Source organism: Macrobrachium rosenbergii, chromosome 48, assembly GCF_040412425.1.
Source record: "Macrobrachium rosenbergii isolate ZJJX-2024 chromosome 48, ASM4041242v1, whole genome shotgun sequence".
NCBI lineage: Eukaryota > Metazoa > Arthropoda > Malacostraca > Decapoda > Palaemonidae > Macrobrachium > Macrobrachium rosenbergii.
The window spans coordinates 58,998,522-59,021,047 of NC_089788.1; the positions used below are offsets into that span (position 1 = coordinate 58,998,522).

Genomic DNA, 22,526 nt, shown 5'->3' on the forward strand with positions numbered 1-22,526 from the left:
ATAAGCCTGTGGTAAGGACAAAAAATGTGGCGCCTTCCGCTGTAGCACGGATTCGGATCCCCACTCCCTTTGCTTAAAGTGTCGTAAAGGGAGCAAGGATCCCCCTGATTGTACTGTTGATGAACCATGCGATGAGTGTAGGCTCTGGTCTCCCGAGCAGTGGGATAGGTACTTGCGTAGACCCAGATATAGAAGGAAGGAATCCAAGGCTTCGGAGGGGCTGCCTTCAGCCCCTTCGACCTCCATTGTGGTTACTCCTTCTCAGTCTTGTCTGAGCCCCGGTGGCCTCCCCTTACTGCCCCTGACGGAATTGGTCTCTCTATCCCATGTGTCTGCATCTGCAGCCCCAGAGGAGGCGAGATTCGTTGACCTAGCCTGCACACCCCTCAGTTCCCCCCTCCCCCAGAATCCCTTATCTCTGGGGTAGGGGGGGGGCACCGCTTACTTGCCTTTGTCTTCTTCTCAGGTTTGGGACTTGTACCAGGTTTGAGTTGGGCGTGGGAGTCGCTCGGGATGGTTGGCAATCCTGATTTGTCCTCGCTTCTGGAGCACATCAGCTTGGTGGGGCGGGAAGGGGTACTGCCCCCTCCCCCCACTACCCACACAGTGGTTGCTCTGACGACCACCACCGTTTCTACTGTGCTGCCAAGGAGCGTAGTGACTTCGGTGGGAACGCATCATGCATATGGTGTGGTCCCTACCCGTGCCATTGCTGTGTTGACGCTGGCCGGTCCAGTCTGCTCAGTCACTCCACCTCTTGGATACCCTCCTGCCTTGCTCCCGCCGTTACCCGTGTCTACCCCGGACTGTCAGGCGTTCGCTACTTCTCCGATCATTCCAGACAGCGGGCGCACCCCACAAGACTCGCCTCGGTCTGTTGCTCCCACTTCAGTACATACCCCTGCTTCCGCCAACCCCGTATGGTCTGTTGTCGGTATGCTGGGGGATGCGGTCTTATCCCTGATTGATAAGACGAAGAGGAAGAAGAAGAAACGGGCTCGCCGTCCGTCTTCATCTTCTTCTTCTTGTTCCTCGTCTTCCTCTTCTTCCTCCTCCCCTCCCCCCTCCTTCTTCTAAGTCCAATTGGGCTAGGAAGGGGAGGGTGGGGTCTTCCCCCTCTCCCCCTTCTCCCCCTCCCTCTTCTAAGTCCAGTTGGGCTAGGAAGGGGAGGGCAGCTTCTCCTCCCTCTAAGAAGACTCCTCTGCTACGACAGCACTCTCCCCCCACTCGGGAACGGACCGCTGGTTCTCTCGCCGGGAAGGGCACCTCGGTACCCTCCTCGGATGGTTCGGGAGCTCCATCCTCCCGGGCTGGTTCCATTTCGGCACCTTCCAAGTGCGTGTCACCGAAAGAATGATCCCCTCTGGGAGACCGTGCGGGCTCGAGCTCTGTCACGGGAGAAGGGGAGAAATCTACGTGCTCCTTTTCCCACCCAATCCGTTTCCCTTGTCCAAATTGGATAGGGGTACAACGGGGAGGGTGCCCAAGGACGTCCCGCCCCCAAGCAGCCTCCAATCGGCAGTCCGCGCCTCTGCATTGGGCTCCCCTGCATGCCCCAGTGTAGAGGCTCGCCCAACGTCGGAGCGCGGATCCGCTGCAAGGAAACTGTCCCCTGATCGTCATGACAGTCGCTTGCCCAGATGAGCCAGTCCGTCTAGGCCCTCTCACGATCCTCCATTGTGGGTCAGGAACCATGAGGGGTCCGTCGCCTCCACTGGCTATACCAGGGGGCGCGACGGTAGTGTTCGCTCTGTCTCTCCCACCCCCTCGATTTCCTCGGGATTCTCCGGGAGGAAACGGGGTCGGTAGGGTTGCCGGAGCTGAGGCTCTAGGGCAATCAACTTCAGGGGTGTCCGGCCCTCCTTCGCTCCAAGCGAGTGAGAGGTCGTACGCTGCCATAGTGCAAGTCAGAGATGCGGGGTCGGTCTCAGGTTCACCTCCGGGTTGGGCTTTCCCGGATGACCGCCTCTCGGAGGGCCCTCTGCTGAGAGACCCGGACACTCCGGAAATGCAGAGGGCGTTTGTAGAGGTCGTTGCTCTGATCCATCAGCACAACGGCCTGGAGGAATCGCTCCCAGCCCCGTTGGAGGAACATTCATCTAGGTTGGAGGAGTTCTACGTCGCCAGGAGGGAACCCAAGCCCTCTCTTGGCCTCCCATGGTCTCCTCTGGCGGACAGCGTTCTCAATCAAGTGAACGACTTAGTCTCCGGGCAGTCGTTGTCACTTTGCTCGGCTCGAGCTACCAAGCTGTTGCCACCCCCTCTACCGAGACAGAAGAAGCATTACATACCATCTGAAGGCAGACTGCAGACAAAGGTCGTAGAACCAGGGCTGACTCGACTGGCACCCGGTGCCACGTCTGCTCAGCTATCGGCGGAACATGCGCTTTTCTCGCAAGCGGAGATGGGCACTTTGGAGGATATGGCTCTGTTGGCTCTCCAGGCGGTGTCTTGGCTTGACAACTGGGCCTTTGCGTTGTCGAGAATCGCAGCCTCGTCTACTCAGGGCGAGGATCTGACCTTCAGGAGTCTTTGCCAGTCTGGGGGTAAGGCTATTTCCTTCCTCGCCCATCAGACAGTAAACCTCTGGGCCAACCTAGTGCTGAAGAGAAGGGATGCAGTGCTATCCCAGATCGCCAGGTCTCTAGGTACGGAAGCTGCGGTGTCATTGAGTAACGGACCTATCCTGGACTCCGCCTCCCTCTTCCCCAAGGGGGAGGTGGATGCTGCGGTAGACAAGAGGAAGGCCAATGAACGCGACCGCCTTGTCCACCAGGCAGCGACTTTTCAAGGTTCTCTGTTTCAGTCTGTCGACCACTCCTCAGGTGTTCACGAGAGTATTCACTCTCATTTCGGTTTGGGCCCATTCGCGCGGGATACGTCTTCTGAGGTATCTCGACGATTGGTTAGTCCTGGCGAGCTCCTGCTTGCAGTTGCTACAGGACAGGGATCGTCTCTTCGAATTGTGTCACGAACTGGGCGTCGTGATCAACTTTCGGAAATCCGATCTCATTCCCAAGCAGAAAATTCAATACCTGGGCGTGCTGATCGACACGGCAGCAAGCAGAGTCTTTCCTTCTCAGGCTCGAATCAGCACGTTCAGGAAGGTAGCGAGGCAGTTCCTATCACAACAGGACCAACCTGCTCAACAGTGGCAGGTCGTGATCGGCCACCTAATGTCGTTGGAGAAACTCGTTTCGCATGGGAGACTCCACATTCAGTCTCTCCAGTGGAGACTGAGGGACTTCTGGGACCAGTCCCGGGAGCCCCAGTCGGTTCTTGTTCCCATCACAGGAGATGAGGGACGATCTCACTTGGTGGTTGGACGACAGGAACCTGTGCATAGGGCCACCTCTGTCCGCTCTCCCCCCGGACTTGCTTCTTTTCTCAGATGCATCGAAGGAGGGCTGGGGGGCTCACCTGGAGGAGTTGCTGACATCAGGTGTGTGGGACCATCACGAATGGCACCTTCACATCAACGTCCTGGGGATGAAAGCAGCGTTCTTGGGTCTCCAGTGCTTCCAGAATCGTTTGGTGGGACACTCGGTAGCGTTGATGAGCAACAACACGACCGTAGTGGCATATGTCAACAAACAAGGGGGTCTTGTCTCCCGGGCTCTTCTTGAGTTGACGTTGCAGGTGCATCAATGGGCAGTTGCCCACTCCGTGGTACTGTTGGCCAGGTACATTCCGGGCAAGAGGAACGTCCTGGCGGACACGCTAAGCCGTCGGGATCAGATAGTGGGGTCCAAGTGGTCTCTTCATCAGACCGTAGCAGACACACTCTTCAATCTGTGGGGGCATCCAGTAGTCGACCTGTTCGCTACCCGGTACAACAGAAAGCTTCCGACCTTCTTCTCTGTCGTAATGGACCCATGGGCAGCCGCGGAGGACGCATTCCAACACTCGAACAACCTCGAAGTGTATGCCTTCCCCCCGTTCTGTCTCCTTCGTCCAGTTCTCAGTCGGGTTCTGGGATCGATGAACCTTCGAATGATCCTAGTGGCCCCAAGCGTCCGGAAGCCACTTGGTACCCAGACCTGCTGGCTCCGCTCTCCGACGTTCAGAGGGAACTCTCCCTCTGGCACAACCTGCTTTGTCAGCCTCATGTAGAACGGTACCGCCACGCTGTGGCTTCCCTGTCTCTTCTCGCCTGGAGATTATCCACCATCTCTTGCGAGCAAGAGGCTTTTCTCGCCAGGCAGCAACAGAAATAGCAGGATACCTCAGGAAGTCCTCCTCAGCGGTTTACCAAGGTAAGCGGGCCGTCTTCTGTGGTTGGTGTCGTAGATGGGGTTATTCTCCAGTCGGAGCCACTCTTCAGCAGGTAGTGAATTTTCTCATCTTTCTTCGTCGGGAGAAGCTCTTATTGGTTACAGCAGTGAAAGGATACAGGGCAGCTTTAGCCTTGGTCCTGAAGCTGAAAGGCATCGATATTTCATCATCCCTGGCAATATCCTTGCTGATGAAGAGTTTCGAACAGACTTGCCCACCCAGGGAGCTCAGGCCCCCTGAGTGGGACGTGTCTCTCGTTTTGTGGAGCCTTACTTGCGCCCCTTACAAGCCACTACGAGAGGCCACAGACAGGGATCTGACCTTCAAGACCATCTTCCTTCTAGCCCTGGCTTCGGCAAAGAGGATTAGCGAATTGCAGGGACTTTCCTTTTCAATCAAACACTCGAGGGGGTGGGGATCGGTAACGCTCGAATTTGTCCCGGAATTCGTAGCAAAAACTCAAAACCCAGCGGTCCCTGATGCTCAGTTTGAGTCTTTCACGATCCCATCCCTGAGTGACTTTGTAGATAATGACCCTGACGAGTTACGGCTCTGTCCTGTATGGGTGCTACGGCGCTATCTGAAGAGAACACGGCACCTCAGGCCTGAGTGTCGGCGGCTCTTTGTTAGCACCGGGACCCCCAAGAAGGAAGTGCCTAAGAACACGATCTCTTTCTGGCTTCGTGAGGTTATCAAAAAAGCGTATGCGATGGCTGGTGAGGACGTCACCAGCCCTCTACGCCCTGTGCTCATGAAATCAGGGGGATTGCGCCCTCTCTAGCATTCTGGAAGAACCTCTCGGTTCAGCAGGTACTGAAGGTGGGGGTGGTCACTCAGACCACATTCACCTCTTTTTTACCTAAGGGACGTTACCCATTGGTCCTTGGACACCTTTTTCTTGGGACCGGTGGTGGCTGCTCAACAAGTTGTGTAACTTACCCAGCTCCTGTAAGGACAGAGTTGCGTCTTGTCTGTTGTACGCGAGTGAGTGGGCGTGAAAGGTGAGTGACTGGCTCCCCTTTCCTCCCCTATCATCCTACCCTTCTTCCCTTGGGCAGAGAGTAAGGCCGTACAAGCTGAACCGGGCGTCTGACACAGGTAAGTTTCATACTTGAGTGACCTGTCTTTGTTACCTTTCAGGTATTCATTAGATGTAATGTCCCCTCTTTCCCCTACAAGGCGGGGAAGGGGTTGCGGGCTAATTACCAAACCCATTCCTTATGTTGGTCCTTAGTCCCTGAAGTTTCCCACTCACCGCTATGTGAGTGGGAAAGGTTCTCTCTGGCTTTCGCCTCGCTGTGCGCTCGTTTACTACTGTAACCTCGCCACAGCAAGGATGGTCTAGTAGACTGGCCAGTATCATGACAGTTCTCATAACGGTGCTCTCGGTCCAGTGGCCATGTCCTCCTGGCTCTTACCCTAGGTGTACATGAGGTGTGTTGAATTTCCAGTCATTCAGAGACCTCCACTCAGATTCCTCCCACTGAATCTTGAGTCCCCATATATGTAAAGGACCGAGGGTTTGTATTTGTGCAGGAACAAATCGCATTTTTAAAGGTAAAATGCATTTTTCCTAACATACAAACCCGAGGTCCTTTACTCAGGTTACCCACCTCAGCTGCCCCACAATCTGCCCTAGACCAGAAAGTAAAGTGAATGCGTGAATCTGGGCGGTTGTCACTGTGGGTTCCCCACTGTTGCCAACCACATGCCCAGCTGGTAGTAATACCAACTCATGCCCTGTAAGTCTTTTGTGACCTTGTTCAACTTCGCCGAAAGTATCCCCATATGTAAAGGACCTCGGGTTTGTACGTTAGGAAAAATGCATTTTACCTTTAAAAATGCGATTTGATCATTTATGAATAATCATTTTGCCTTTTTTTTTTTTTTTTTTTTTTTTAGAAAACGTGTAGTAAAGTGTAGAAAGGGAAAAGACAACTTCATTTTAAACTGTTACTTGATTCAAATTAAACTGTTACTTGATACAAACATTTAACTCTAATAAAACAAAATTATGACATGAAATTGGGTTCAATTGATAAAAAATTAGCTTATAAATATAATAATAAACTATTTCAAAAAGAATTAAACTATTAAGTAATAAAAATCATTACTACAGAATGTAGTGTAAGATAAATGAAAAATGCTATTCAAATCATTACAAAACAAAAAAAAAATTAAATGAGCCTGACATTAGCTTCTTACTGGCCCAAAAAAGTTATTGTTTTGATGAGGTTATTTATGATTTCAGCTTGGCTGGCTAGTGCAGAAAGTGCTGGACCCTTTGATGATACCTTTTTTGGCACAGATGGCAACCTCTGCACCTTCCTCTGACAACCTCTGTTTGGACATGGCTGGGAAGCCTTCTACTGTAGTGTAATTACACTGGAACCCTATGCTCCTGCGCAGAACAAGGGGAAATTCATCAGAAATGTACAGTATGTGAAATAGGACCAGGGGTATTTGAAACCTCTTGTAAGTATTTGATCTTTAATCTGGAAGATTCTAATAGTGATATTTTTAAAGTCTACAGAGACATTGTGAAGTGTTGTGGCTGAGAGCCTAAGCTATCATCTGAAGGTTGGGGAAACTTGGCCTCACCAGAAAGTAAAAATTAAAAGCATCATGGAGGTATTAAAGTAGACTGTTTTGTATATGCTTTTTGGATTCATTCCAAGTGAATTATATTTGCATCCTAACTGATGATGTTTTCAGCAGATAAACTTCTAGAAGACTTAAAAGAACAAGGTGTGATTAGAATTAACAGGATGAAGATGATCAATGGAGCCTTAGCTCCACTTCCAAATTTACTTACATTCAATTCTACCCACTTACCTAATGTAATAAATTGGCATGGTTACATTTTAAGGTTAAGCAATATATCCAGAGAGCAAGAGATGTTTTTGTTGTCAAGAATATGGTCATATGTCAGGATCTTGTAGGCAGAAAATACTATGGAGATAATCAGCCAACCTGTTCACAAAATTGTGATGTGTACATCATGGAAAAAGAAATACAGAAATTAAAGGTAAGTGAACACATCACATTTACATAGGCTAAACAGAAAGTATTAAGCTAGTATGTTAGACTAGGTATTGCTGCTGACTGAAGAAGAAATGTAAATGCTACCAGAGGTGCATCCTTTCGTAATGTAAAGGGAACATCAGTTGCGACATGTGCTCTTGCCACTTTGGAGGCTGCACCAGTAATTTCTGGCACTCCTGTTTCTTCAGAGGCTGTGCCAGTAATTTCTGGTGCTCCTGCCTCTTCGGAGGCTGCGCCAGTTGTCTCTGGCACTCCTGCCTCTTTGGTGGCCGTGCCAGATATGCCTGGCACTCCTACCTCTCTGGAGGCTGCACCAGTTACAGTATACCTAGTGTGTCTGTCTCTTTGGAGGCTGTGCCAGCTGTAGCTAGCACTCCTGCTTCTGTGGAGGCAGCATTATCTGAATGTATCAAGTGCTTGCGTCTCCCTTGAGCCTACACCAGCTGTGACAGGTGTCCCTGATGCTTTAGAGGATACACCAATTGTGTCTGACATTTCCACCTCTCCTCAGGCAGTGCCAGCTTTATCTGGTGCTCCTGAGCTTGAAATTTCCTTGAAGGTGCCATCAAATTGCCCAACACCCATAATTAGGGAGACTGCTATTTGTGGCAGGTTCCTCCTCCATGGAAGCAGCACCATCGTTGACCTTAAAACAGAAGGCAGGTATAAATAATCAGTCTCCTTCCAGAAAAAAGCAGGAGCAAGGTAGTAAAGTCAAATCATTCAAAAGGAGCTCCACTTTAGCAGTCTCAAAATCTGAGTAAAAGTCATTCATTTTCTCCAGTGGAACTATCAGGGATTTAGAACGAAATGGGAAGTACTAAGGTTGCTCATATCAGAAGTGTCTCCTGTATGTAGAGCTTTGCAGGAGAATATGATTGGTAATAATACGTGTCTGAGCCAATGAGAGTATACAGCCTAGCATTCCTCTTGTAGCATAAAAATATAGGAAGCCAGGGGGGTATATTTTGTTTATTCATAATGACATCCATACAATCCTGGTAGTATCCAGTATACACTGCAAGTGATAGTCGTGCAGACCCATTTGCAAAGAAAGTATACTGTATGCTCTCTCTCTCTCTCTCTCTCTCTCTCTCTCTCTCTCTCTCTCTCTCTCTCTACTACCTAGTGAAGTCTTCCGCACTGATGAATTTAAATCCCTTATCCAACAGCTACCATGTCCCTTTATTATTTCGGGGGATAGGAATAGCAGACACCCTCTTTGATGTGATATCATTACCATTCAAAGAGGAAATTGCCTCTGTTTCATCATAGAAAGTAAAAATGTGGGAATCCTACACACTTTTCCATGCTCAAACAGGCATATTGTCAACAATTGAAGTATCTATATGCAGTGATGACTGCTTTATTGACTTCAGTTGGAGAGTGATAAATGTTAGATTTACCAGTGACCATTTTGTAATGGTAATGAATGTCTCTTCAAATCCTCCATCTTCAAGGTTACGTAAGTGGAACATTGGTAATGATAACTGGGCAACATTCCAAGAACACAGCTCAATAGATGACTCGGCTGATGACTTCCCTCTGTAGATGATACTCTTGGTTTTTTCTTTATAATTATTTTCTTGCCTGGTCTTCAGTCAATACCTAGGACTTACAGGCATACTTAGCTGCCTTGACGTGGTGAGGGGCCTCTTGAACCCCAGGAATTTGTTCTTGGGTTTTTCATTTTTTGTAAAATTTATTGGACCTGACAAATAGGAAAAGATATCATAGCTGGGATTGGGTTTATATCCAAAGCTAAATAGTGGGAACTGTAGTAGGACCATTAACTATCCGGTAATGTTTGGACCTGAGAGATATCAGATTGAAAGCTCAAAGACAGAACTACTCTGCAGGATTGGACCACGGATTCCAGGGTGGTCTGGTTCTTGGGGGTAGGACTCTCGGCATTCTATCCAGTTTGCCCATAATACGATTAGGGTGGGGATGATTGTATTCTTGTAATACTCTCAGTTCTAGCAAGTGGGTTTGGCTTACACTTTGGCCACTCTAATCATGTGCCATTCCCTGTGGGATAGGGTAGGGATGTGGACATTTGGGAGTCGGTTCTCACTTGTGCCATTGGTGGAAGAATAAAATCCATGGAAGGCTGATGATATCCTATTGAGGTTTTTGGGTTTATTTTTTTTATTTTTTATACTTTAATCTTTATGAAGAGTAGTTGTAAGGATTCAAGTACCCCTGGGCTCTTTGATGATACTGACTCGGCACAATTGATGACCGCTGAAACCTCTGACATCCTTTGTTTAGAGAAATCTAAAAAAAAACTCAGTGTAATTATACTGGAACCCTGTGCTCCAGTACAGACCAAACCAAAAAAAAAAAAAAGTAAATATAGTCTTGACCCAACCTTGACTCACCTCGACTCCTTCTTTGGGAGTGAAAGTTGTTCAGGGTTTCTAACCTTGGAAACAGAACGGAAAATTTCAGCCCTAAAGTTAGAAAATTATCTATTAACCCTTTAACGCCGAAGCCCTATTTACAAAAACGTCTCCCGTATGCTGGCGGCGTTCGTGAGTTAAGCAACAAGCTGAAAAAAATTATCACAAAATTTGAATTTTTTTTTTTTTTTTTTTTTTCTCAAAAATCACAGCACGCTTAGTTTTTAAGATTAAGAGTTCATTTTTGGCTCATTTTTTTTTGTCATTGCCTGAAGTTTAGTATGCAACCATCAGAAATTAAAAAAATATCATTATCATGTATAAATATTGGAATATATGACGGCAAAAAAAAAAAAAAAAACTCATATAATTGTATACAAATCGCTCTGTAAGCAAAACGGTTAAAGCTAATGAGTTAATTTTTTTAGTTGTATTGTACACTAAATTGCGATGATTTTGGTATATAACAAATTTTAAAACGATCAAATATAAACACAGAGAAAATATTATCACAAAATGATGCATGAATTTGTAACGCGCGGACGTAAAAATGTTTTTTCAAAAATTCACCATAAATCGAAATATTGTGCTAGAGACTTCCCGTTTGTTGAAAAATGAAGCTAATTGATTGAATATTACTAGACTGTAAGTGTTTTAGCTTACAATTGCAGTTTTTCGACCATTTCGGTCGAGTTAAAGTTGACCTGAAAGTCGAATTTTTCTATTTATCGTGATTTATATGGAAATATTTCAAAACCGATAATAGCTAAAACCATGAGTTATTTTTTATTGTAGTGTACATGAAATTGTGCACATTTTCATATATAAAACTTTATGTAACGACTAATATAAAGCGGTGCAAATATTACGACAACGAGACGAAAGAATTTCTGAGATGTTCAGCCGAGTTACACAAGCAGACGTAAGGAAAATGTTTTTTTAAAAAATTCACCATAAATCGAAATATTGTGCTAGAGACTTCCAATTTATTGCAAAATGAAGTTAAACGATTGAATATTACTAGAATGTAAGAGTTTTAGCTTACAATTGCGTTTTTTTACCATTTCGGTCGAGTTAAAGTTGACCGAAGGTTGAAATTTTGGCAGTTATCTTGATTTATGTGAAAATATTTCAAAACTGATAAAAGCTACAACCATGAGTTGTTTTCTGTTGTATTCTACATGAAATTGCGCATATTTTCATATATAAAAGTTTATGTAACGACTAATGTAAAACGATGCAAACATTACGACAACATGACGAAAGAATTTCTGAGATGTTCGGCCGAGTTACCTCGCGCAGACATAAGGAAAAAATTTTTTTTCAGAAATTCACCATAAATCGAAATATTGTGCTAGAGACTTCCAGTTTGTTGCAAAATGAAGGTACATGATTGAATATTATTAGAATGTAAGAGTTTTAGCTTATAATTGCGTTTTTTGACCATTTCGGTCGAGTTAAAGTTGACCGAAGCTTGAAATTTTGGCAGTTATCGTGATTTATATGAAAATATTTCAAAACTGATAAAAGCTACAACCATGAGTTATTTTCTGTTGTATTCTACATGAAATTGCGCACATTTCCATATATAAAACTTTATGTAACGACTAATATAAAACAGTGCAAACATTACGACAACGTGACGAAAGAATTTCTGGCGCGGACGTAAGGAAAAAGTTTTTTCAGAAATTCACCATAAATCGAAATATTGTGCTAGAGACTTCCAATTGGTTGCAAAATGAAGGTAAATGATTGAATATTACTAGATCGTAAGAGTTGTAGCTTAAAATTGCGTTTTTTGACCATTTCGGTCGAGTCAAAGTTGACCGAAGGTTGAAATTTTGGCAGTTATCGTGGTTTATATGAAAATATTTCCAAACTGATAAAGCTACAACCATGGGTTGTATTTTGCTGTATTGTACATGAAATTGCGCACATTTTCATATATAAAACTTTATGTAACGGCTAATATAGCACAGTGCAAAAATTACGACAAAATGATGAAAGAATTTATGAAATTTTCGGCTGAGTTACCGCCCGTGCGTAAGAAAAAAGTTTTTTTCAAAAATTCACCATAAATCGAAATATTGTGCTAGAGACTTCCAATTTGTTGCAAAGTGAAGGTACATGATTGAATATTACTAGAATGTAAGAGTTTTAGCTTACAATTGCGTTTTTCGACCATTTCGGTTGAGTCAAAGTTGACCGAAGGTAGAAATTTTTTGTAGTCGACGTACGGTACGTCCACTCGGCACCCAACAGACAATTTTAGTCGACGTATGATACGTCCAATAGGCGTTTAAGGGTTAAACAGACATTCGACGGCAGAAAGGTCGTTTAGGCAAATGAGAGAAAAGACATGGCTTATAGAAGCTACAACAAAGAGTCAGTCTGAGGACTATATGTCAACAACAACAATAGATAATATAAATGTAAAAATGAAAGAACATGACACTATGAACCAGTCAGAAAGAGTACTCTCTTAGACTCTTAATAAAAGGTATTGTGAAGTTTAAGAGAAATGTCAAAAGAGAGACTGATTCTTCATTATTCTCGACAGGTGTTTATAAAACAAAAAGCGGACGGAAAGGTAGCGGGCGACCCGAGGCCCCCGCTGCATCCATACAGAATTTGTTTTCTGAGAAGCATAAAAATACGTACAATATTCATTACACGGCACATAAAAGGTAGATATACATATCGGCGGAAAGGCCGTACAATGATGCACATACGATGAGGTGCATAAAGAATCTGAAATAAAGACAGGTAATATATATGACTTGATTAATGTACATCTGAAAGGAGAAACACAAGAAAGGAGAGGCGCGATTTGTCACCCTTACAAATACTCCTCCCCCACAAGACAATAATTAGAGGAGCAATTATTGGATGAAATAACATTAATCACGGAGGCGCTGGGGCAGTCGGAGTGGGCCCCTTCTTCTGGAGAACTGTGGGTGTCGGGTGGAGCTGACACATGGGGTTGGCTGGATGAGTTTCCTGGGCCGCCCTGGGCCCCGCCTTGGTGGGGAAGCGGGTGCGTCTGCAGGCAGGTATTGATGGGGGACTCTGGGGCACCTGCCTTTCTTCTTCGCATACTTCACTGTCCAACAGGAATGCAGGTTTTAGCCTGTCGATGGTGATCCAGACCTCCCGCCCATGGATACCAAGGAGGAATGCTTTGCTGGCTTGCCTGATGACTTGGTGGGGCCCCCTGTAGGGCCTGGTTAAGGGCGACTGGCAGGCGTCCACCCTGACGAAGACGTAGGTGCAGGAGAGTGTAAGGTGGGTGGGCTGTAGGTGATGGTTCTGTTGGTGAAGGTCTTGTGGCAGGGCACGAACTTTTGTGCAAGTTCCCCCAACCTCGGGAGATGGGTGTTGGCGCCGTCAATTCTCCGGGGACAGCCAGTGTTCCCCCGCAGACTTTCTCAGCAGGGGAGCGTCGCTATTTGCTTTTGGTGCTGTGCAGAGACCCAGCAGGACCCAGGGCAGCTGCTCCTTCCACTTCTCGTTGGTGCAGCGTGCCATGAGAGCTGCTTCAAGAGAGTGGTGCCCCCTCTCGACCATGCCGTTTGCTGCGCAGTTGTATGCCATTGTGCTGTGTAGAGTTGTACCCATCAGGTGTGCCAAGGAGACCGAGAGCTCTGACAGGAAGGCAGGAGCCCTGTCTGTAGTGATGCTGTCTGGCACTCCGAAGCGGCTTATCCAGCTGGAGAGGAGGGCCTCTGTGCATGATGTTGTTGATGCTTCATCCATGGGGGTTGCTTCGGGCCAGCAAGTGGAGTGGTCTATGACTGTCAGGAGGTATCTGGCTCCCCCCAACTGTGGAAGGGGCCCGATGATGTGGATGTGGATGTGGCCAAACTGCCGACGAGGCTGGGGAAAATCGTCGATCCCAGACTGTGTGCCAGGATGTTTTGCTTGTGTGGCACGGGATGCAGCTTCTTGCCCACTGGCGGACGTCCTTGTTGATGCCGTGCCAGACAAACTTGTCAGTCATGAGGTGCACTGTTGTGCGCCCCGATGGATGGGAGAGACCGTGGACTATGTCGAACACTTGCTTTCTCCTTGAGGCGGGCACCAGGGGGCGTGGGCGGCCTGTGCTGGCGTCGCAGAGGAGAGTTGTGTCAGAGTTTGCTAAGGGCAGATCTTCACATTTGAGAGCTGTCACTGCCATCCTGTAGTCCGCTGTCTCTGCATCTGCTGTTTTTTCTCTCGCAAGGTCTTTGTAGTTGATGCCGAGGTGAAGGGAATTGATTTCTACTCTTGACAGAGCGTCAGCCACTGGGTTTTTCTTGCCAGGAACGTAGTTGATGATGCAACCGAATTCGGAGATGGCGGTCAGGTGCCGCTGTTGCCTTGCAGACCACGCGTCCCCCTGCTTTGCAAATGCGTGAACCAAGGGTTTGTGGTCTGTTAGGATTGTGAATTCGGCTCCCTCCACCAGGTACTTGAAGTGCCTCACAGCCTGGTAGATAGCCAGCAGCTCTCTGTCAAAGACACTGTAGCGGGTCTCAGCTGGCGAAAACTTGTGGCTGAAGAAGGCCAAGGGCTGGGGCGTGCCGTTCACCAGTTGCTCGAGTACTGCACCACAGGCGATGTTGCTGGCGTCCGTTGTCAATCTGAGGGCAGTGGTGAGGTTGTGGTGAGTTAAGGTGGTGGCACTGGAGAGGGCCCTTTTTTGTTTGAATGAATGCCTGCTGCTGTGGAGCTTCCCATGTTAGTGTTTTTGGTTTCCCCTTCAGGATTGATGTCAGGGGTACATGATGCGGGCGATATCTGGAATGAAGCGCCGGTAGTAGTTTATCATCCCAAGAAACTCCTGAAGGGCCTTGATGGTTTGTGGTTCCAGGAAGTTTTCTATAGCTTTTACTTTAGAGGCCGTGGGGCACACTCCTGCTGGGGAAATCTCGTGGCCAAGGAAGTCTACTTTTTCTTTCCCGAACGTGCTTGTCGAACCTGACAACTAATCCGCTGTCCTGCAGGCGTTTCATGACGGTGCAGACTTGGCAAAGGTGTTCCACTGAGGACCTGGAGAAAATGAGGATGTCGTTGACGTAGCAGATGCAGAAAGGCAGATCCCCAAAGATGGTGTCCATCAGGCGCTGGAATGTGGCGCCTGCATTCCTGAGACCGAAAGTGGAACAGGAAAATGTGTAGCTGCCGAAAGGCGTGATGATGGCGGTTTTTTGGGACGTTGTCGGGATGTATGGGGACTTGGAAGTACGACTTCAGTAGGTCCATCTTAGAGAAAATTTTGGCTCCATGGAGGGTGCCCGCCAGGTCCTGCATGCTAGGGAGGGGGTAGTGGTCTGGTGTCGTTAGCAAATTCAGGCATCAATAGTCCCCGCAGGGCCTCCATGAACCATCAGATTTCTTTACTGTGTGGAGGGGAGACGCCCACGGGATTGATGCCTTTTTACAGACGCCCATGCGTTCCATTTCTGCAAAGGCTCGTTTGACATCTTGTAACTTCGGGGGGGACAGTCGTCGGAACTTGGCATGGGTTGGTAGGCCCGTCGTGGTGATGTGGTGGAAGATGCCATGCTTTGCTGAAGCCCCAGGTGACTGGCGCAGTTCTGGTTTGAATACGTCCAGGAACTCCTGTAGAAGGGACGTGTAGCTGTTGGGGGCTTTGGAGCAGATAGTAGGCATTCCAGATCCGGTGGAGAGCTGACGGGAGTGGCATGTTCCTGTGTTGAGGAGGCATTGTCTGGCGACGTCGACTAGAAGTCCGTGGTGCCCTAGGAAGTTCGCGCCCAGCAGGGGAACTTAACATCCGCTATGACGAAAGGCCAGTGGTATCTGCACCCCAGGATTGAGATAGCCCGGGTCGTCGTGCTGCTATGAGGGCAGGTATTGAGTTGGGTATTTTTTCTAAACCTTCCCTGGATGGCGGAAAGACTGACTGCATTGCCCCCGTATCTACCAGCCTGCGACGTTTGGAAATTTTGTCCGTGATGAAAAAACCTGCTGGGCGGGGGGAGTTGGATTTTGCGGCCACAGCTGTTACTTGTGGCCGCCTTGGTTTTTTTTTTTTTTTTTTTTTTTTTTTTTTTTTTTTTTTGAAAGAACACGGAGACCTGCAGGTTCTGGCATCGGTCCTGAACTTTCTATGGTAGAAGCACCACGTCGGGTTTTACCATGTCCTGTGCTCTCTGAGTGGCGGTTTCTTCATGTAAACGGCGTTGATGTCTCCGTCGTTGTCGCCGTCTTCCTCCGACAGGAAGGATTGGAATACAGTTGATGACTTGCACACCAGTGATCATTTCCCAATATTAATTTTATGATTACAAAATAATCCCGCCAAGCATGTCCCTCAATATAACATTTATAAAGGAGATTGGGAACTATATGAATTCCATACTAGGAATATCCCACCATTTGAATATGTACAAGACCATAATGAAACGAATAGATTTCTTGATTTCATTAAAAATGCTGCTGGTAAAGCAATATCAAAATCTCATGCAACAAAACAGTAAAGTAAATAAAACATTACTGACATTAGAAGAAAATTCACAAAAACTGACTATTATTATTAGAAATTGATACATTAAAACTCCGTATAGCAAAATATCTGCAAAATTTTAAAAAAGTAATTCAAGAAAGAATCATTTCATGGAGGAAATATGTATCAGATCTCTGTAATAATACGCCCATACAAAAAATATGGGAAAAATTTAGGAAAATAAGTGGTATCCATTGTTAAACCACCTAGACATGCCATATCGAAAGATGAGAAAAGAATACTGGATCCAAAAGAAATATAAGTAATGTAATAGGAGAAAACTTGTAAGCAGTGATAAAAATTTAGATGAACACTTCTGCACAAAGAAAAACAGTATAGAATTAATATCAATAAATTTTGAAATAATAGAAGATATATTGTGTATTATAATAGAAAATTTGATATGGAAGATATGGAATATGCTCTGTTGTACAGAAATAAATCTGTTCCTGGAAGTGACAATCCAGTGTTTGTTTTGAGATGATATACCACATGGCACCTTTGGCAAAGTCATACTTATTACAGTTTTATAATCATTTATGGCTTCGAAATTCATTTCCTGATGAATGGCATAAAGCTATAATAATTACTATCCCCAAACATGGAAAGGATCCTAGTAATGTAAATAATTAGAGACCAATTTCTTTAACAAGTTGCTTATGCAAATTTTTGGAGAAAATGGTAAATGCTCGGCTAACATGGCACATTCGAAAACAAAAATTTTGACTCCCACTCAGTTTGGGTCGCAGTGTAACAGATCTACACTAGATTCTCTCTGGAACTTGGAAGACCATCTACGTAGAGGATTTGAACAAATTACTATAGCCATCTTTTTTGACATTGAAAAGGCATACGATACCAGATGAAGGTATGCTGTATTAAAAACCTTATATAAAAACAGCATCCATGGACATTTACCAAGGTTTATCCAAACTTTTTGACAGATTGCAGTTTTCAGGTGAAAATTGTTGTTCTGTCCAGAACATTTCCACTTTAAAATGGTGTTCCACAAGGAAGCATCCTTAGTGGAACACTTTACTTTAGCAATAAATGATATCAATAATAATCTACCTATTGGAATTAAAAGTAACCTGTATATGGATGATTTTGCCATTTATTATTGAGCATTTGAATAAAACATGCAGAACGAATCATTAATAAAAGCATAATAAAAATAGATGAATGGGCCTCATCTGTAGGCTTTAAATATTCCATAGATAAAATTCAAGCAATCATGTTTTATAAAAATAAGAAATGGAAAAAAGGTGAAGAAATCGATTTAAAAATCAGAAACCATTGTATACCAATTGGCCAAACAGCAAAATTTTTGGTATTAGTATTTGATATTCACTTCAACTGGAAAGCCCACATAGCATAGTGACATCAGAATGTAAAAAAGCATTAAATCTAATTAGAAAACATTGGAACACTACTTGGGGAGCCGATAAGACTTACCCTTACTGTACTGTATAAAGCAGCAATGCTGTCTATCATTGATATTGGAAGTGAAATATATGGCTCAGCATCAGATGCAACGCTGAAAACGTTAGACCCAGTGTTCTCTCTCTCTCTCTCTCTCTCTCTCTCTCTCTCTCTCTCTCTCTCGTAACAATGAAGAGTGCTCAGTTCAGACAAGTGATTCTCCAAAAACATATTACTGTATTTGAATTAAGAAATGTATTTATAAACAATCATCCACCACCTTTCACAGTTAGAGCTAGAAGACTGTTGGAGCCGCTGAATATGAATATGTATACAGTTACCTTCAATAGTAAAATTACCTCCTCCTTGGACATTGAATAAAATGAGAATTTGTACACTTAAAATATTTATCTAAAAGTTACTCATATACCATAACACCATAGACAACATACAATAGAGCATATAAGCCAAAAAGGTCCACATTATGCAATATACACAGATGGATCTAAATCAGAACATGGAGTGGGATGCGCTGCAGTGTCCCAAGACAAAACTTATCAATTCTCCTTATCTAATAATGCTTCAATATTCACAGAAGAGGTGTGTGCAATTGCTTCAACCATAAAAATAATTAAGGAAATGAAGAGGCTGATAGAGCAGCCAAAGAAGCAACCCATATGACAATATCAAGTGTAAATATCCCTGTTATTGATTATGTAACACACACAAATGTGGGCATTATAAGTAAATGGCAATATATATGGAATGAAGAACCTGAGAATATATTAAAACAAATAAAACCTGATGTTGGAAAGTGGAGTTCATCATATCAGAGAGAGAGAGACACATGCACAAGTAATTTTGGCATGTCTCCGTATAGGTCATACTCATCTGACACATGGACACTTAATGAGCAGCCCTTGTGGCCCAGCTTCCGAGTGCTCAGAGTGCAAGGTGATAATAACGGTACGACGTGTTGTGTGAGTGCCCAAAGTATGACCAGCAGCGACTGTCAACTTTTGGAAATAAATCAAAATAAGTAAATAACAAAACCATGAAAACCAATAGAGTGTTTATTGAATTTTAAAAACAACAAATTTTAAAATGTTACTTATTTGAATTTTAATACAGTATACCTTTTTATTGTTTATGTATGGAAACATGAGTAAATGTATTTACTGTGTGTGTGTGTGTTCCAGTATGGGAGCATGTACCTTTTTGCAGTTTTTAATTCATTTTCAATCATTTATCATCATCATACTGAAAGACCTATTTGGTCCCAGTGCTTGTCCTCAGGCCTAGACCTGGTATTTTATTCTAATCCTTTGGGCCAGCTCTATGAGAGCTGAAAGTCAGCTCAGTGGTCTGGTTAAACTACTCTAATAATAATAATAATAATAATCTGCCAACCAGTTCCCTGGTGAACTCATGAATGCCAGAAATATAGAACTATGAGGTCAGCTTTCACTAGACATTGCAGACGAAAATATGAGTACTATTACCATATTGAATTTCAGAAAGCAAGAGCTCATTTCCACATGGAAATTAAAAAGGCACGAAAGAATTTTCATATTGTCATTAAATTAAAAAACATCTCTGACTTTGTTTTGGAAGAGTTAGAAAAATAGCAGGCAATTCTACTCCTTGTCAACCTCCAGTCACTATGATCAGTGGTTGTGAAGTAGCAGATCCCAGTTAGTTGCAAATGAGTTTGCTAATCATTTTGCTAATGTTGCAAAGAAAAATTATGACAGACCCTATTCTGATCAAAGAAGGCAAATGGAACAGGTAGAAATTGACTTTAATACATCAAGGAACGAACAACACAATGTACCTTTACTGCGAGGGAATTTGAATAAGCCTTAAGTAAGTGTAGTGAATCAGCTCCTTGACCGGATAATACACTGTGTGATTAAGCATACACCAGAAAATACCAAATTCTTCATATTAAGCCTTATAAACAGAATTTTTTGAGAACATCATTCTTAAGCTGTGGGAGATGTTAAAATTACTGCCATTTGTGAAACGGGAAAGATCCTTTCAAGACAGAGAATTTTCGTCCCATAGCACTGACATCATGTCTGTGCATGATCATGAAAAAAATGGTGAGTACGCATTTGATATGGTATTAGGAACGTGGTAAATATTTGTCCCTTGCTCAGTGTGGTTTTAGAAGTATGCACTCTACAATTGATGTATTGGTTCGAATGGAACCTTTAATATATTTGTTAACAAACAGCATCACATAATTTCTGAGGATTGTTTATGAGCGTAACCTGAGAGGAAGTTTGCCTCTTTTTATCAAGGGTTTTTTTTTTTAAAGAACAGACTTTAGTTCCAAGTTGAAGCAACATGTCAGATGTATTTAACCAGGGAGTGCCACAAGGTAATATTCTAAGCATAACCTTAGCAATCAATGGGGTATCCAAAATAATTCCCCTGGATGTAACTTATACACTCTTTCTTGATAATTTTTCAATATCTTTTGCAGCAACAAGGATTGCAGTAGCTGAAAGCCACCTTCAGCTCTGCATTGATAACACATGCATAGTGAAGTGGTCCGAGATGAATAGTTTTAGATTTTCAGGTAAACGGTAATTGTGCACTTTTGCCGTATAAGAGGAGTCCAGCCTGATCCAGAGCTGTTCATACATGGGGAGAGAATTCCATGTGTTGCTGAAATAAGGTTTCTTGGGTTGATTTTTTTATAGCAGATTGATATGGATCCCACATCTGAAGTATATTAAGAAAAAATGCCTGAAGCAATGAATGTCCTGAAAATTGTCCCACACTTGTTTGGGTGCTGACCAAACTTAGATCTTGAGACTAAACAGAGCTTTAGTCTTCAAAATTAACTTATGGGGGTGAAGTCCACACCTCAGCCAAGCCTAATAACCTTAAAATGCTTAATTCAGTTCACCAAGCAGGAGTAAGATTGGCTGCAAGATCATTTAAGTCATCTCCCACAGAAAGCATGTTCATAGATGTTGATGAGATGCCTCTGGATTTACATTAACAACATCTGTTAGTTCAGAGAGCTGGTACAGATTTCAGAGGCTCCCAAAAGTCCTTAACTAGCATTTGTATAAGAAATGCAAGGATGGACAATTTTATGAAAATTGCCCCAAGCAAACCCAAACATTTGCTTTTAGAGTAAAATGCATAACCAGTCAATTCAACATCCCAAGGACAGAAACTTTGCCAGCAGACATTCAGTTAGCACCCCTTTTACTTGTAATAGCCAGAATTAAACTGCCTTGTGAAATGAAGTCACTTGGGAGATGCTGAGGTTCTCCAAAAATTTTTTCTTTCATGTGTGCCCCTTCTCATTTTTGGGGCTACTCTGGCCAACCATTTCTCCAGATTGGTAGGAGGTTAGAAGAGTCTGTTTTTCCCTGCTTGCATGGCAATGCTGTGGTGGCTTTCAGTCCCAGTCATTTGTTGGGACTGACCTCCCTCGTAAGAAATATGTCTCTTACATGAAAGACGATGGTTTGTATTCATGTAGGAATGTAGGAACAAATCGGTCTTAAAAGTAATTTGTATTTTTCCTAGGTATACAAACCAGATCCTTATATATATTTTCCCACTTTATCCAACCCACTCAGTCCTGCAGCCAAAGGGAAAGTGGGTTTGACTGTTAACCACCATGTTCAACTTCCAACACACTCTGAAAGATACTCCAGTAATAAAAGGCTTTGGTTTGTGTACCTACAAAAAAAAAAATTACTTAAAAAATTTACTTTTTATGGTTTTGGTTAATGCTCATGGCTTCACTGTGTAATATATAGTGTGACTTCTTTGTAGCATTCCTCCAATTATTCCTCTGTTTATGTTGATACTGTATGGCTGAGCACTTTTCAAGTCCTTGTTTAGAGGTTCACTATTCCATACCTTATTACTATACTGCCTAAAAGTCAATCATTACTACCTGGACTGTCTATAAGACAACAATTCTTACTTTGCAGCTCAAGTTTTCTGACTTCTTTTCCATTTTTATAGCATTGCAACCATGGATTAATGTCACTTTCTTCGTACATTTCATTTATATTAGCAAAGCTTTGTCTGTTCCTTGACTATTGAGTATCCAGTTAACCATGTCTCCCAAATGCTTACTTAGTGTACCTCTTAACTTCTCTACTCCATCCATTTTGCTGTCACTTGCTCTATTTTTCCCCCCTTTCATTGTGGCAATAGCCTGCATCATCTCAACTATCTCCCAGTTTCACTTCTCTAGAATTGCTTGTATTAATGTGCCATTTTCACCAGTACCTTTTTTAAGCTTATAATTGCTTTCTGATGTATTACTAATACCCTCACTATAACTAGCTTTTTTCCTCCATATTATGCTCACATTCAATTATTATTCAGTAGATGAAACCTGTTCATATAGAACAAGCCCACTGGGCCCATTGACTTGCAATTCAAGCTTCCAAAGAATATGGTGTTCACTAGGGAGAAGTAAGAGGAAGTAAAGGGAAATACAGAAAGAAGAGATCCCAATTATTTAAAAGGAAAAAATAAAGTAATAAATAGGTAAATAGATAAAGTGTATTAAAATGCAAGAAGTAGTAATGCACTGCATTTTCACATGAACTTATGAAGTTCCAACTGCATGACATCCTCTGGGAGGGTGTTCCACAGTCTAACAGTGTAAGGAATAAAGGACCTCTGGAACTGAGAAGTTTGACAGCGAGGCACATTTACTGCATATTGGTGCTGCTGTTCAGCGAACCTGGTTGCTCTCAGCAGATAAAGGGGACCAGGGATCAATTGTGAATGTGAAAGATCTCTGTTGAAATACAACTCATGAAAAAGTGAAAAACGAGACCATCTGTCAATGGTCTAAGTCATAACGGAAACCTATC

At 43.9% G+C, this 22,526-nt stretch overlaps 1 long non-coding RNA gene across 1 annotated transcript in view; it reads left to right on the plus strand.

Annotated features, from left to right (window-relative positions):
- Positions 1-22,526, plus strand: part of LOC136831432 (uncharacterized) — a 108,475-nt gene that overhangs the window by 10,797 nt on the left and 75,152 nt on the right. The window contains exon 3 of the long non-coding RNA XR_010850871.1: positions 6,527-6,750. This is a non-coding gene — a long non-coding RNA (uncharacterized lncRNA). The remainder of the gene's footprint in view (positions 1-6,526; positions 6,751-22,526) is intronic.